At 43.2% G+C, this 12,349-nt stretch overlaps 1 protein-coding gene across 15 annotated transcripts in view; it reads left to right on the top strand.

Moving 5' to 3' along the window:
- The first annotated feature begins 1,067 nt into the window (after window positions 1-1,067).
- ZNF536 (zinc finger protein 536) overlaps window positions 1,068-12,349 on the top strand; it is a 346,433-nt gene continuing 335,151 nt past the window's right edge. For 5 of the 15 annotated variants that reach the window (XM_068202559.1, XM_068202568.1, XM_068202567.1 and 2 more), the window contains exon 1: window positions 10,989-11,138. The gene's annotated coding sequence lies outside the window, so the exon portion shown is untranslated. The other 10 variants (XM_068202570.1, XM_068202563.1, XM_068202565.1 and 7 more) reach the window with 9 other exon arrangements.

The raw sequence follows: 12,349 nt of genomic DNA, 5'->3' as shown, positions 1-12,349 counted from the left end.
CTTCCTCTGCAATTCCATAGTCCCTCTGGGAATTGCCACAAACATAAACTTTTTTTTTCTCACGGATTCCTATTTTAACTAGAAGGTTTCAGCTTGTGATGTTATGCTTTTTATGTAGTAAACTGATTTAAAATGTATGCCAGTCATCTTCAGGGAACTCATTTCAGTCAAGATGAAACTAGTCTTACCTGAATCAATGTTTTAAGTGTCCCTGTGGCTCGGCATTTTGAATAATCAATCTGTCTCCATCGCTTCTTAATCATGCGCATCACAGTCTTTTTTATTTGTCAACCCTTTCGGATCCTGGCTTTTTGTTATTAACATGCCCCTAATGTCACATGCAAGCCTTTTCTTTAAAACAAGCTGCTCATTGGTGTATTTTGATACTTTTTATTATTACTAAATCTTTTTTCCCATAATTACACCACAATCATTATATAATCCCATAACAAAGAGTCTATTGAGGCACCATGCTTTTGTCAACTATGGGACACAGAATCCATAATTGCATTATTCAGCTTCTCCCCCCCCCCCTTCTGCTTTGTAGAAACACAACCTATTTCACCAGTCACATTTGCACCTTGTTTGCTTGGTTATATATTATTTACTAAATCGTTGCCCTGCGGATAAACCGTGTAAAGTTGCTTTAAAAAAGTTATTTGTTTGATAATTAAGTCCTGAAAACCCATCGTTTAATGATTATTCCGAACCCATAAGGCAGAGAACCTCCATGACGTTTTTCTCTAAGTTTAATTACCGTATGCTAATTTCCTTGCCTACTACGTGATTAATTAAAATCATATTTTCATAATCATTTGGCACTAGTATTGTTTTAGAATTATCATGATCCCCTAAATAGTGTATGTAAATAAAGTCGGCTCTAATGGAAAGAATCAAAATGCAACGCTGAGGACCTTTATGTGTTTGTATGCATGCGATTGGCAACATAACTGGCTTATTTACATTAAATACGCCACAAGGTTACAGTGCAGATCAACGTCACTTTATCGCTGATTACTTCTCTTAAACGCCGGAGCGGTGACTGATGCTCCGGTCCCCCTGTCCGCCAAGGTTTCCCCGGGAGTTTTTTTTTTTTAGGAGAAACAGACTTTGCATAGTTTCGGGAGCAGGTAAGAAGGGCGCTTTGTGGAGCCCGGCGCTGCCCCCGGGGGCTCGGCGGGGTTTGCGGGGCGCGGGCAGGGGCGGCGGGGCGCGGGCGCGGGGGCTGCGCGGGCGCGGGGGCTGCGCGGGGCGCGGGCAGCGGCGCTGGCCGGGGGGCTGCGGAGCGGCGCGGGCTCCTCGGGGTGTTTACACGCGCTCAAGGTCACGACCAAGCTGCGCCGTGTTAAATGGTTTCTTAGTTGCTAGACAGGGAGAAAAAATGGACGATCACAGACCATTCTTTGTAGATTATTATATCAAGGGTTCAGCTTTTGGCTCATCAAAGCTAAATGCCGCAAGACCTATCTAGTTGCTGTGAATTATGCCAAGACGACAATGGAGTGCTTTTTTAATGGTACAATGCATTTCACCTACCAGATAGGGGGAGTCCACGCTGAGAGATGGGGATGTCTTGTGATGTTGGGTGATCAGTATCAATGAAGGGGGTTATTCTGAAAAGAGACAGATTAAAATAAAGCGCTCTTTGCTCGGGATGTGCTGGAAGCAGTTGGGAGGGCTACCCGGAGCGGGCGGCCGCGGCAGCCCCGCGCCGCACTTTTCCCCCTCCGCACAAGAAAATGATCAAGTCAATCATGTGGACATGCTTCATTATTCATTGAACACAATCTTTTACAACGCTCCGTTTACGTGCGGGAGTTTCTTCTACGCTTTGCTTTAAATTTTAAGGTAAGAAAGACAAAGGTAAAAAGGGGGTTTTTGAGGATCCGGGAGGCTCCCGTGAGCCATCAAAGAGGCTCCAAAGTCAGTCCGGAGTATGTTTTTGTTTTTTATTTCTTTTTAATCATGGCAATGGGGCCTGCGTTTTCCACCGTGATTAAAAAAATACAGTATAATTAAATATCCATAGCAGTGACGTTTGCAAGCAGGGCTGTCAGGGGAAAAGCAGAAAATAATGAAAGGAGCGGAGAAGCCATTGAATGGCGCTATAGAACTTAGCCTGAAGAAAACCCTACGTTTTTCCTCTTTCTCTCTCGTTTCTTTTAAAACCGTTACTTTACAAAAAAGGAGCGGGCGGGCGAGGCGAGGGGAGGCGAGTGCCGGCGGCGGCCGCGGCGCTGCCCGGGGGCCGCCCGCCGCCGGCCCCAGCCCGCACCGACCCTGCCCTTAACTTGCCCAGAAACTTTTTGTTTTAAAGGGTTGCTGCGGAGCAAACTTTGCTGAAGTGACTTTAGACGCGGCCCCCCCCCCCCTCCACTTTCCTCCCTCCCCCGTTAGGATCCCGGCTAATCGTGGTGTAATTTGTAAACTCCCCCCCTCTTTTTTTTTTTTTTTTTTTTAATCAAAGTTAGCTGATGCATACCATGTGTCAAACTTGTGAGATTCAAGTGCCTAAGAGACCTGCCATTTTGTGCTCTAATCGACCTCTTATGAATAGGAGCCGTGCATAATGCTGCGAGGAGCGTTGTGACATTCAAGTAGGCACTAAATGTCAGGCCAGGTCTCAGCCCTTTCGGGGGGAGCGGAGCGCGCCCGGCGGCGCCGCGGGGAGCGGGGAGGCACCTGCCAGCCCGCCGCCGGGGCTTTTGTCAGCGCCCGGAGAAAGTAACAGGTTAAGGAGGAAACTTAAATGGCAATCCCCGGCGGGGAGGGGGGAGCATCACCTTCCCGGCGGCGCGCCGTGCGCGGAGGGCCGCGGGGGCGCCGCTGCCGGCGCGGGGCAGCGGCCTCGCTCTCCGGCGCGGGGGCTGCGCGGGGCTGCGCGGCCGGGAGGCGGGGGGCACCGGGCCGGCGGCGGGATTAGCGGGAGGGGGGGAGGAAGGAGAGATTCTTTGATGCTGTGTAGGAAAGAATCCAGATTTTAATGCGCCCATCTGTTGCAGTTTTGCAAATAATTAATATATATGTGTGTATGTGTGAGAGAGAGGGCTTGGGGGAGCGCTGCCGCCTGTGAACTTCAACGCAAAATAAAAGGTCGCGAAGATTTATGCTGTTTATCGGAGGGTCCGCGGCTCCCGCGGGGCGGCTCGCACGGGCTCCATCCGAAAAGTTAGTTGCCGGCGTGCCCCGGCGCGGCGGCGGGCCGGGGGCACGGTCCGGCCGCGGGTGCCGGCGCCCGGGGCGGGCGCGGCGGGGAGGGCTCCGGCCGCCGCCTGCCTGCGCGGCGGGCATTGTTTCGGGGTGCGTGCGGCGGATGTGGCCGTGGCTGATACAGTGTCGAGGCGGGGACGTGATTTGTCAGATCCCTCCGTTCGCACTTGAGCCGCCGCCGCCGGGCCGGGGAGCGGCGGTGCGGGGAGCGGTTGCGCGGCGCGGTGCGGGGCGCGGCGCTCCGCGGGGCAGGGGCGGGCGCGGGGCGCGGCTGCCCGGCCGCCCGCGGCGGGAGCGCTCTGCGGGGCTGTGCATTCCCTCGCCGCCCCCCGCCCCCCCCGTGCAGTTTAAAATAAATCCAACAGGGGCCGTGTTTGCTGAGCTGATGTGCCCGGCTGATACAGATAGCGGCGGCGAGCCGCCCGCTTCTGTGGAAAAAGACTATTTTAAGTGTCATAATTAAGTTTAGAAGCCTTGTTTGGGCTCATTCACTGCTCGAAATAAAAAGGACTGGCTGCTTTTAGACCCTTTCTGAAGGGGTTGGCTAAGCGCCTCTGCACGTTCGCTCGGAGAAGAATGTTTTCTTTTCTAGTTTAATATTAGAAACGATATTTTTACTTGTTTAAACCGGATTTGATTTTTTGGAGATTTTTTTCCTCTCCCCCCCGCCCCCCCCCATCGCTCAAATCTTTGTTCATTGTTCATTGACTGTGGAAGGCTGCTTAAATGTACGGAGAGAGGGGGGAGGCCCCCTCGGTGGTTTGATGTTGAAATAGTAAACCTGAATGAGGAGGGTGGCTGGAAAAGTGGACATTGCAGCTTTAATTAACTTCAAGATGCTTCAGCGAGGACCAGAGCGTAGTAGTGACGTTGCCTCATAAATCTGTCCAGTACAGTGCGTTGCATTGAACTATTACAGTATCACCATCATATTGAATATTCACTACCTATCCGGGAGCAGATTTGCATAATTGGATCTTTTTTAAATGAAACTTGTTTGCAAAAACCCAAACAAAACCAAAAATACAAAAGCCCAAGTGAAAACCGCGGCGATCTGCATGGTTATAAAGGGTTCAAACATATCCGAAAAGTAAGTGACCTGCATAAGTACATCAATAGGTTAAGTGCAAATAAGATGAGAAGTGCTTCTGAAAGCTGTACATTCCCTATGTGGTCTCTTGGGTTGTTTCTCAATAGCGAGATTTTTTTGTAGCCTCAGGGATTTTAGGTTTTCTGTCTGCTTTCATAACTTTTTCCCTCACAGTTGTTATACAAGGTGAGGCTTTTGTACCATGCCTGTGTACCTGTAGTGATGTTTTTAAAGGAAATAGATTTACAGTTTGTAGTTTGTGCTGTTTGACTTGTATAATTATGGGTACTGTAGAAGGGAAATGTGTATTGCAGTTATATTTCTGGTCATCAAATAGATCATCACTAAATATGTCAGAATATTCAAAGATTGTTTGTGTATGTGTTTGTGTATTGCTTAAAAATCGACTAAGTTACCTAAGCTGTTACTTCTTAAATCAGAGAAGCAACTAGCTTTTTAATGTGTATGTACCCCCCCCCCCCCCCCAATATTTGACGGAGGATGAAGAGAACTGATGTAATTAAAAATACCAGCAATTTTTAGAGTGAATTTGTAGCTTCTGTGTAAACCCCATCCCCTCCTAACCGAGTAGCTGGCTTGCAATAATATTGGAGTTTTGGATCGGGCAGGTTTAGAAGTATTTTGTGAAATCAGATGCTGGTGTTTCGGATGCTGCGAGGGAAAGTTGTGGAGGGAATGCAGCTGAGAGCTGGAAGTTGCCTCGTGGGGAAAGGGAGCAGCCATCGGTGGGGCGAGCCGGGCAGAAGTGCAAAGTCTGCGTGCAGCCCCAGCCTTGCCCCGGCTCTCCCCCCTCGCCGAAGGCTGCCTTAGTTATGATGTCATTCTGATAGTGGAGAGCAAATGTCTCCTGATTCTACCATTAAACGCCTGGCTGATTTGCCTGATAATGATAGCATTGACGTCCTGCTCCTTGACAAACGCAAGCCCTACGAGCCCTATGAATTAACTTTTTTCCCATAGCTGGGAGCCAGCTAGCTTTACGACTCATGAATGTAGCAGCACTTCTTTGACAGAATACTTTGAACCTCCTCAATTCTGCAACAAACCCCCTACTCTAAACACCACTTCTGTTAGGCTGCTAGCACACCCCTGGACAGTTGGGGCCTGATTTGCAGGGCTGCTGAGCATTCATCACTTCCACTGACTTCAGATGGAGTTGTAGGTGCTCAGCAGCTTTGAAAATCAGGCCCTGTGTTCAGTCAACAGATGATGTATTTTTTTGGCTTGTTTGGTTTTTTTTTTTTTTTTTGTTATTGCTTTTTAAGTTAGACAGTTAAAGAGGACTCTATGATTTCTAGTCATTATAAAAATATTTGTAAATAGCTTGAGTTGTTTGTCCTAGTCTGGTCTGTTTTACCCTTTCTGTTATCCTTTTTTTTTAAATTTTATTTTCAATTAATCTTCTAGTGGATGTGCTGTTAATCTTCATAAGAAAAGGATCATAAATGAGTTGTTTAAAGTTTACAGAATGTTGTAGAAGAAAAATGTTTCCAGTTTGGTACCAAGTGCTGAGAGATTCGATTGCTATTTCAGAACGTGCACTAGAAGAGTCTCGGTACAGTTGTTAAACCCTGCGACTGGGTGCACTTTCTCATGTCTGCTCTGCCTTCAGATTTTGCTCCTGACTCTGAATTTCTATCCCTGCAGGTAAATGAGATTTAATATGATGGGGTTTTTAAAGTGCCAGTCACTTAAACTTTGTTTTCATGTGCTGTTACGATGATGACAATTAACAACTGCAGATGTAAGAAAGGTCAGCTTTTCTGTTACTTTTGCAGGGAATGAACATGAAGTATTTGCAGGCTAAAGCTGTGTTTTGCAAATGATTTCTTGAAGATACAAGTTGCAGTGATGGAAACACTGCATTAAAACTCTTTTTGATAAATTGACTATGTCTTTATTAATGGAAAAGAAGTAAAAAGAATCGTTCTACGGGCTTTTTGACTTCTGAACATATTTAAGCTCTAATACTCAGCAAGTTGTCTGGCACTGTCTTCATTGTAGACTTTTATATAATGAAGAGGCTGATTGTCATATTTTTGTCCATGCCAGAGGCCAATAACCCAACCCATTCATTATCAGAAGAGAGTAGCCTGTAAGTTGCAACATCAGTACCACTGTTTTGCTTGCAGCAATGAAGACAGTGCTGAGATCAGAAACTGTGATCTTCAGTATAGAAAGCTGACACATTAGGTTGTTTACCCACCATGGAGCCTTAGGTGACCAAAGAGATTTGCATTAGAACAGATGTAGAAAATCCACTAGTCCATTAAAATGGGCTGTGCTTATTCCCTGGGAAGCACAAGTTTCATCAAGTGTAGGGAAATCAGTAAGAAGTAATTTTTCCAAATGTTGATTTTCGCTTAAAGTTGACTTTGAATTGCACAGGTGTTTTTAGAGTGCCTTGACTAAAAAAAAAAAAAAAAAGAAAAAAGAAGAAAAGAAAAAAAGACATAATTTATGTGAATTTTATGAAAATGGAAACTAAAGCCATAGATTGATTTTTAATGTTTGAGTGTGGACAAATAAAGAATTATAATCTTCTGATTTAGTGTACTTTAATAAGATTGTAAACAAATCTAAATTTTAATCTCTGAATTTCTCTCAGATACCTGAAGAGATGTATATCGGCTCTTCAAAATGCTGAAAACAATATGATCTTGAAAAACTATTTTTCTGTCCTCCCTTTCATACCTTGCATTTCCCTGAGTTGCAAGCAATTTGGATTCAGGGAAAGACAACAAAGATGAAAAAATAGAATACATACTCTTTCTTTTATAGAAACATGAATAAACTTATTTCTGGCAACTGTAGATGGAAATCCAAATTTCTCTAGTGAAGAAACTCCAGGCACAGATATTTGTGGAAGAGGAAAAAAAAAAAAAAAGGATGAGCTACTGAAAGCAAATATGTAAAAGTAAAATAATTCTGATGCTTAACTGGCTGATCTCAGGGTTATTGTACAGCTGTGTGGTTGTAACTTCCAGCTGTGTGGCCGAATATGGAGTATGAACTTTCTCGGACCAAGCCACTGATCGGAATCTGCCCTTGGCTAGAGACAAGAGAAAATTGTAATGATCTGAGAGATGTTTAACGTGAAATAACCGAGGAGCGTCTGTCTACATCTGAGTGGATCACAGTAACTGCTATGACATTTTCACTCATATTGGCAGGTTAAGCAATGAAGCCAAGCACTGAGGGAGAGATTAGAAGCATCTTTTCAGGGACAGCAGAGATCCAGAGCAGGAAACAGGCAAGGGAATAGGGTAGTGAAGGAGGATTTGGGTTGCCTCTGCCCAACTGCACCAAAGCTGTCACTAAATATGCTCCCAGATGCAGGATTCTCCCAGTATTCTGAATTTGGCACCTTTCCCTTAAATTTAAATTTGCTCTAATTTTCAGGTGCATCTTACTAGATAACCAGATGCATCAAAAAGGCAAAAGAATTATAGAGGAGTAATTATAATTAGCCTAGTTGTCTGTGTTTTTTAAAAATTGTAAGATGGGTCCTTGAAAGTATTTTGAAGTCACTGTTTTTTACAGTTCTTAATCTAAATACTCCATGTGAGATTGTTTTCTAAAGAGATGGGTTCATTGGGTCAAGTTGAACTATATTAAAGACAAACAATTTTGTTATAATCTGACTGTCTTTTAAACACAGATGAGGAAAACAGAACTAAAATAGCCACAGGAGCCTCAATATCTGATCTTTCCTCCATTGTGAATCGCAGTATTTGAGACTCACAGAACCAAAAGCAGAATGAGGTAATTTCTTAAAAGTATTTGCCACATTATGAAAAAAGCAGTGCTGCCTATCCTGGTAGGACATTAACAGACAGATCTGCAGGTAGCAGTACCTGAAAATAATGATGATGGCTTCATTCCCATGTCATGGGGCAAGCAACAGAGCTTCTTTGAACAAGCAGCTCATTTTGCTTGCATTAATGTTGACCTGTCCAGCTGCAGGAATCTCAGGCTCCCAGAGGGAGTGAGTGCTTGGCAGGAGGGTGGAAGCTGGTGAAGATTAGGCAGGGGTTATCCCAAGTGGGTACCACAGTGCCAGCAAAAGGCTGCTTGGGAAAATTTGGTCCTGTCTGAGTTTTGTGAAGAGGAGAAGAGAGAAAGGGAAATAAAAAGGAGAGTATGAGCTGACTTGACTTTCACTCCCAAGAGAGATGCAGTGGAGGTTGTTGGCAGGAGCCACTACTCTACCTGGGGACAGCCTGATGTCCTGGGGAGTGTTCCTGGTCATCAGCCTTAGGAGGGTGAGGGTGCTGTGGTGCAAAGGGGTACGTGGCTGTCCTGATTCTTCCTGTTATGATAAGCTTGTTTCAGCCCTTATGTGAATTTTGATATAGTTTCTTTACATTGCCTTTTTTTTTTTTTTTTTAATAAGTGCTGTTAGAAACTTTTCGTCCTTTTTTATGCCTTTGGGATATTCTGCCACAGTCACTGTGGTTCTTTGTGAGGAGGATGGGAGTCCTGTTGAGCTCATCAATGCTACAAAGGGGCTGCTATCAAGAACCACAGTCTACTCGGTCACAACAGGGCTATGTGTTGTGCTTCCTTCATAGTTCTGGCCCCTGCTGATCTGGAAATTAGCCCTGGTAACCCATGTCACAGCTCTGTGTTAGGTTGCCAGTCTGGCATTAAATTTATTTTTCTAAATGATGGCATGCAGTATTAATGTTGTTTTATTTCACTCTCATAAGCTGGCCTCCATAGATTTTGCAAACATTGTTACCATCAATCTCATCATTGGAATACCAATGGTAGATACAGACAGATGTAGATGGGGCTCTTTAATCAAAAATTTAGAGAAACATGGGTAAATAGGAAATTCAAGCAGAAAAACTTAATGCTAAGTACATATGGAATAAATTATCAACAAGGGAAGGATAAATGAGTTCAAGGGAAGCCTAGGTTTGTTTCCTGAGAGAGAGCATGTGAGAGCTTGGGTGAAGAAAGCAAGGAGGTGCAAAGTCAGGTTTCTATTAACAAACGCTGACATGGTGGGCTGGATGCTCGTCTCCTAGCATTTCTTTTGATAGTTCTGCATGATAAGCTACATTTAATTTTCATGTGTTCCCTAACACTTGTTCCCCAGATCTTGTTTCTTCAGGGGTCCACTGAAATCTTAAAACATAGGATTGTGCAGCATTTTAGTTTTGGAAACAATTTTACTCAAGGGAATGATGTGACAGTGAAGTGTTGATGAAGTGAATTAGGGAGAAACCTTTTCTTCTCTGGCATTAGTTTGTAATTGACAGGAGAAGTAGAAACTGACTTCTACTCTAGTGGCCAAGGATTTTTGATAGGTGTGTGCCCTAGTTCAATCATATAAAAATATGATATGATATCATATTTTGAAAAAAAAACCACTCACATATACATGCTCTTATTTTTTTTAAATATTTTTATTTCTCCAAGGTTTGCATGAACACTGTTATGGGTTCCAGTCTATACTGGGACTTTTGAGGTTATTGAATGTTGAGGGTTGACCTAATGATGGAAACCAGCACTAGTTTTGAAATTGCTGCTTTAAGTAACTTTTATGTTAATTTTCTTTGAATATATCCTGCATTTTCAGGAAAATTATGAATCTCTCTTCTCACAGAAAAGTGCATAAAGTTTAGCAAAATTTTCATTGATTTCGATATGATTTCTAGCATCTAATTTTGCTTTTGTTATTTCAGTCTGGGTATGACTGAGTCAGTACATAAAACTTCCTTTCCTTAGCTGGTGAAACTCATGTGATTCTAAATTTTACTGTAAGTACAATGTGCAACTCCACTGTTTCCTGATTAAACTTTTTTCCTTTCATCATTTCACATACAAAAATGAATCCAACTTTTTGAGTTAAAAAAAAATGCAAAGATTATAGGCAACCCAAAACTGAATCGTGCAATAAAATGACTATTTATTACCTTTTTAAAGTAACTGCTCTTCATTGATTCATTGAGATTTTGCCATAAGAGTATCATTCCTCCTAGGGGTAATAAAAAAAACTAGTAGAAGTTAACCCAGTATCATTATTAGTACCATTACACAGACCGAACAACCTCCACTGCTCTAACTACTCCCTCCTTTGGATTTTACCATAAAATGTCTCTTAAAATAGCTCAGCTATTTTGAAATATTCTTTACTGTTTTAAAGATCAAACGTTCAAGCATCTTTCCTTTTTTTTTTTTGCTTGAACACACAATGCTATATGCCTGTGCCTGTATAAATGGACATGCTATGAGATAAATGAGCAATAGGAAACCCAAAACAACTTCTGGATTAGAATTTCAATCTTTTGTTTGTTTGGTAGTATCTTTGGCATGCTAGGGGCTTTCCAAATATAGGAGTACAGTTTCTAGCCAGAACTAGCTGCCATTTTCTTATTGCAGTTGAAAAATACCAGTTCATTAGTTTGCATCAACATGCTGCATCTTTGAAGGATTTCTCAGGTCCACAATTGAATTTCTGCTCGAAATGAAAGAGTTGCATCTCTGCACTTCATTATGAACTGGTGATTATGGAATGCACCTGGGTCACTGGAGAGCTGGATTCAGATCGTTCCTCTCTATCTGATTTAAGTCAGCTTTTTCAAATCAAGTTTCTCACGTCCCAGGTGAGTGCTTTAAAAACACACTTTGGCTCTTCTTTTTAAGTTCCTGCTTCAGGCTATTCCAATTTGAATAATCATTTAATTATTCAGTGGGTCAGAAGAGAGCCGACTCTTGGCGTGGGCACTCCAGTGTGATGTGAGGGACTGAACCCAACTGGTTTCTGCTGCAGAGTCTTGCAGCCTGCACTCCTGAGCATGACACGGTGAGAGCAGTCTCATATTCTTACTGTTGTCTTACTGGCTTTTCCTTTTGAAAAACTGCAAAAAGTATCAGGTTAGTCCCAGAGGAGAACAAAAGGAAATTCTAAAATCTCAAAGTATTTATGATATGGAAAAATTCTTTCTTGCATAGTTTGCAGTTCAACTCTTATAAAAGTCAATTGGTGATGGAGTGCATCTTTATAATCCAAAAATTTTCAACTCAAAATGGAGTTTTGTTGCCATTATTTTTGTTGGGTGGATTGTGTGTTTGAACTCAATATTCTTATGTGCCCCTGAACACTGAGAGAGTAGCTCTAGGAAGTGTGATGGGTGAACATTAACCCTTTCTTCTGGTACTGTCTTGGACCTTGTGCAGCACAGAACTTGCTGTGGATGGCTCTCTGGGAGTACTGGGAGGAGGACAGAAATGCTGTGTAAATGCCACCAAATGCCTGAGAGATGCAAGGGATACTGCACTTGTTCCTTTTCTTAGGAGAAACCTCCTCTGAGGAGGAGAAGATCTATGAAACTGGCAGATTTCTGTCAGGATCTCTTAAAAAGCAGAGAAGAAATGTCTTAATCTGTAAAAGGGGAATCCACAAAGGGAGGAAATCCTTCTTTTCTTAGAGATAGAAATACTCATTTTGATAGCTTCTGTTTCCTCTGTCTTTCATTCTTAACTTGTCTGGCAGCAGAACTCTGGCAGAATCCATGCTGTATTGGTTGGTTCCCCTCCTGGCTGCTCTGCAACAGTGATGGATGGGAGCCAAGGGAATAAATATAGCTCTGAGTTCCAGTAGTAACCCCCTGCCACACTTCTACACAGAAACTGGGAGGTCACAGGGGGAGAGGGAATGGGCAGGCTCAGGTCTGACTTCAGCAGAGAGGGTGTTTCTGTGCTCCCTGAGGAAGGGGAAAGGTGCTGCAGAAACCCACTTCTGCCTTTGTTTCCATGCAGAACTGAAGGGATCTGTAGATCTATTTTAAAAGCATTACCATTGGCTGTGCAGTTTCCAAGTGAGTTTATTAAATGTGGACATTTTTTATATGTAAAAATAACTTCACCATTTTGTTATTTCCTTTTACGTATTTCACTTCGGTTGGAAAAATGAATCAATCTAGTCAGCTTTTCATCAGTTTCTCTTTGGCTGTCATGCAGTTGCACAATGCTGCAGTGCTTGGCTAGCAAAAATGTTTACAACGAGAAATTGTT

The sequence above is a fragment of the Anomalospiza imberbis genome, chromosome 12 (genome assembly GCF_031753505.1).
Source record: "Anomalospiza imberbis isolate Cuckoo-Finch-1a 21T00152 chromosome 12, ASM3175350v1, whole genome shotgun sequence".
In the NCBI taxonomy this organism is placed as follows: domain Eukaryota; kingdom Metazoa; phylum Chordata; class Aves; order Passeriformes; family Viduidae; genus Anomalospiza; species Anomalospiza imberbis.
The sequence above is the reverse complement of the archived record's forward strand: the minus strand, read 5'-3'. Positions and strand labels throughout refer to the sequence as shown.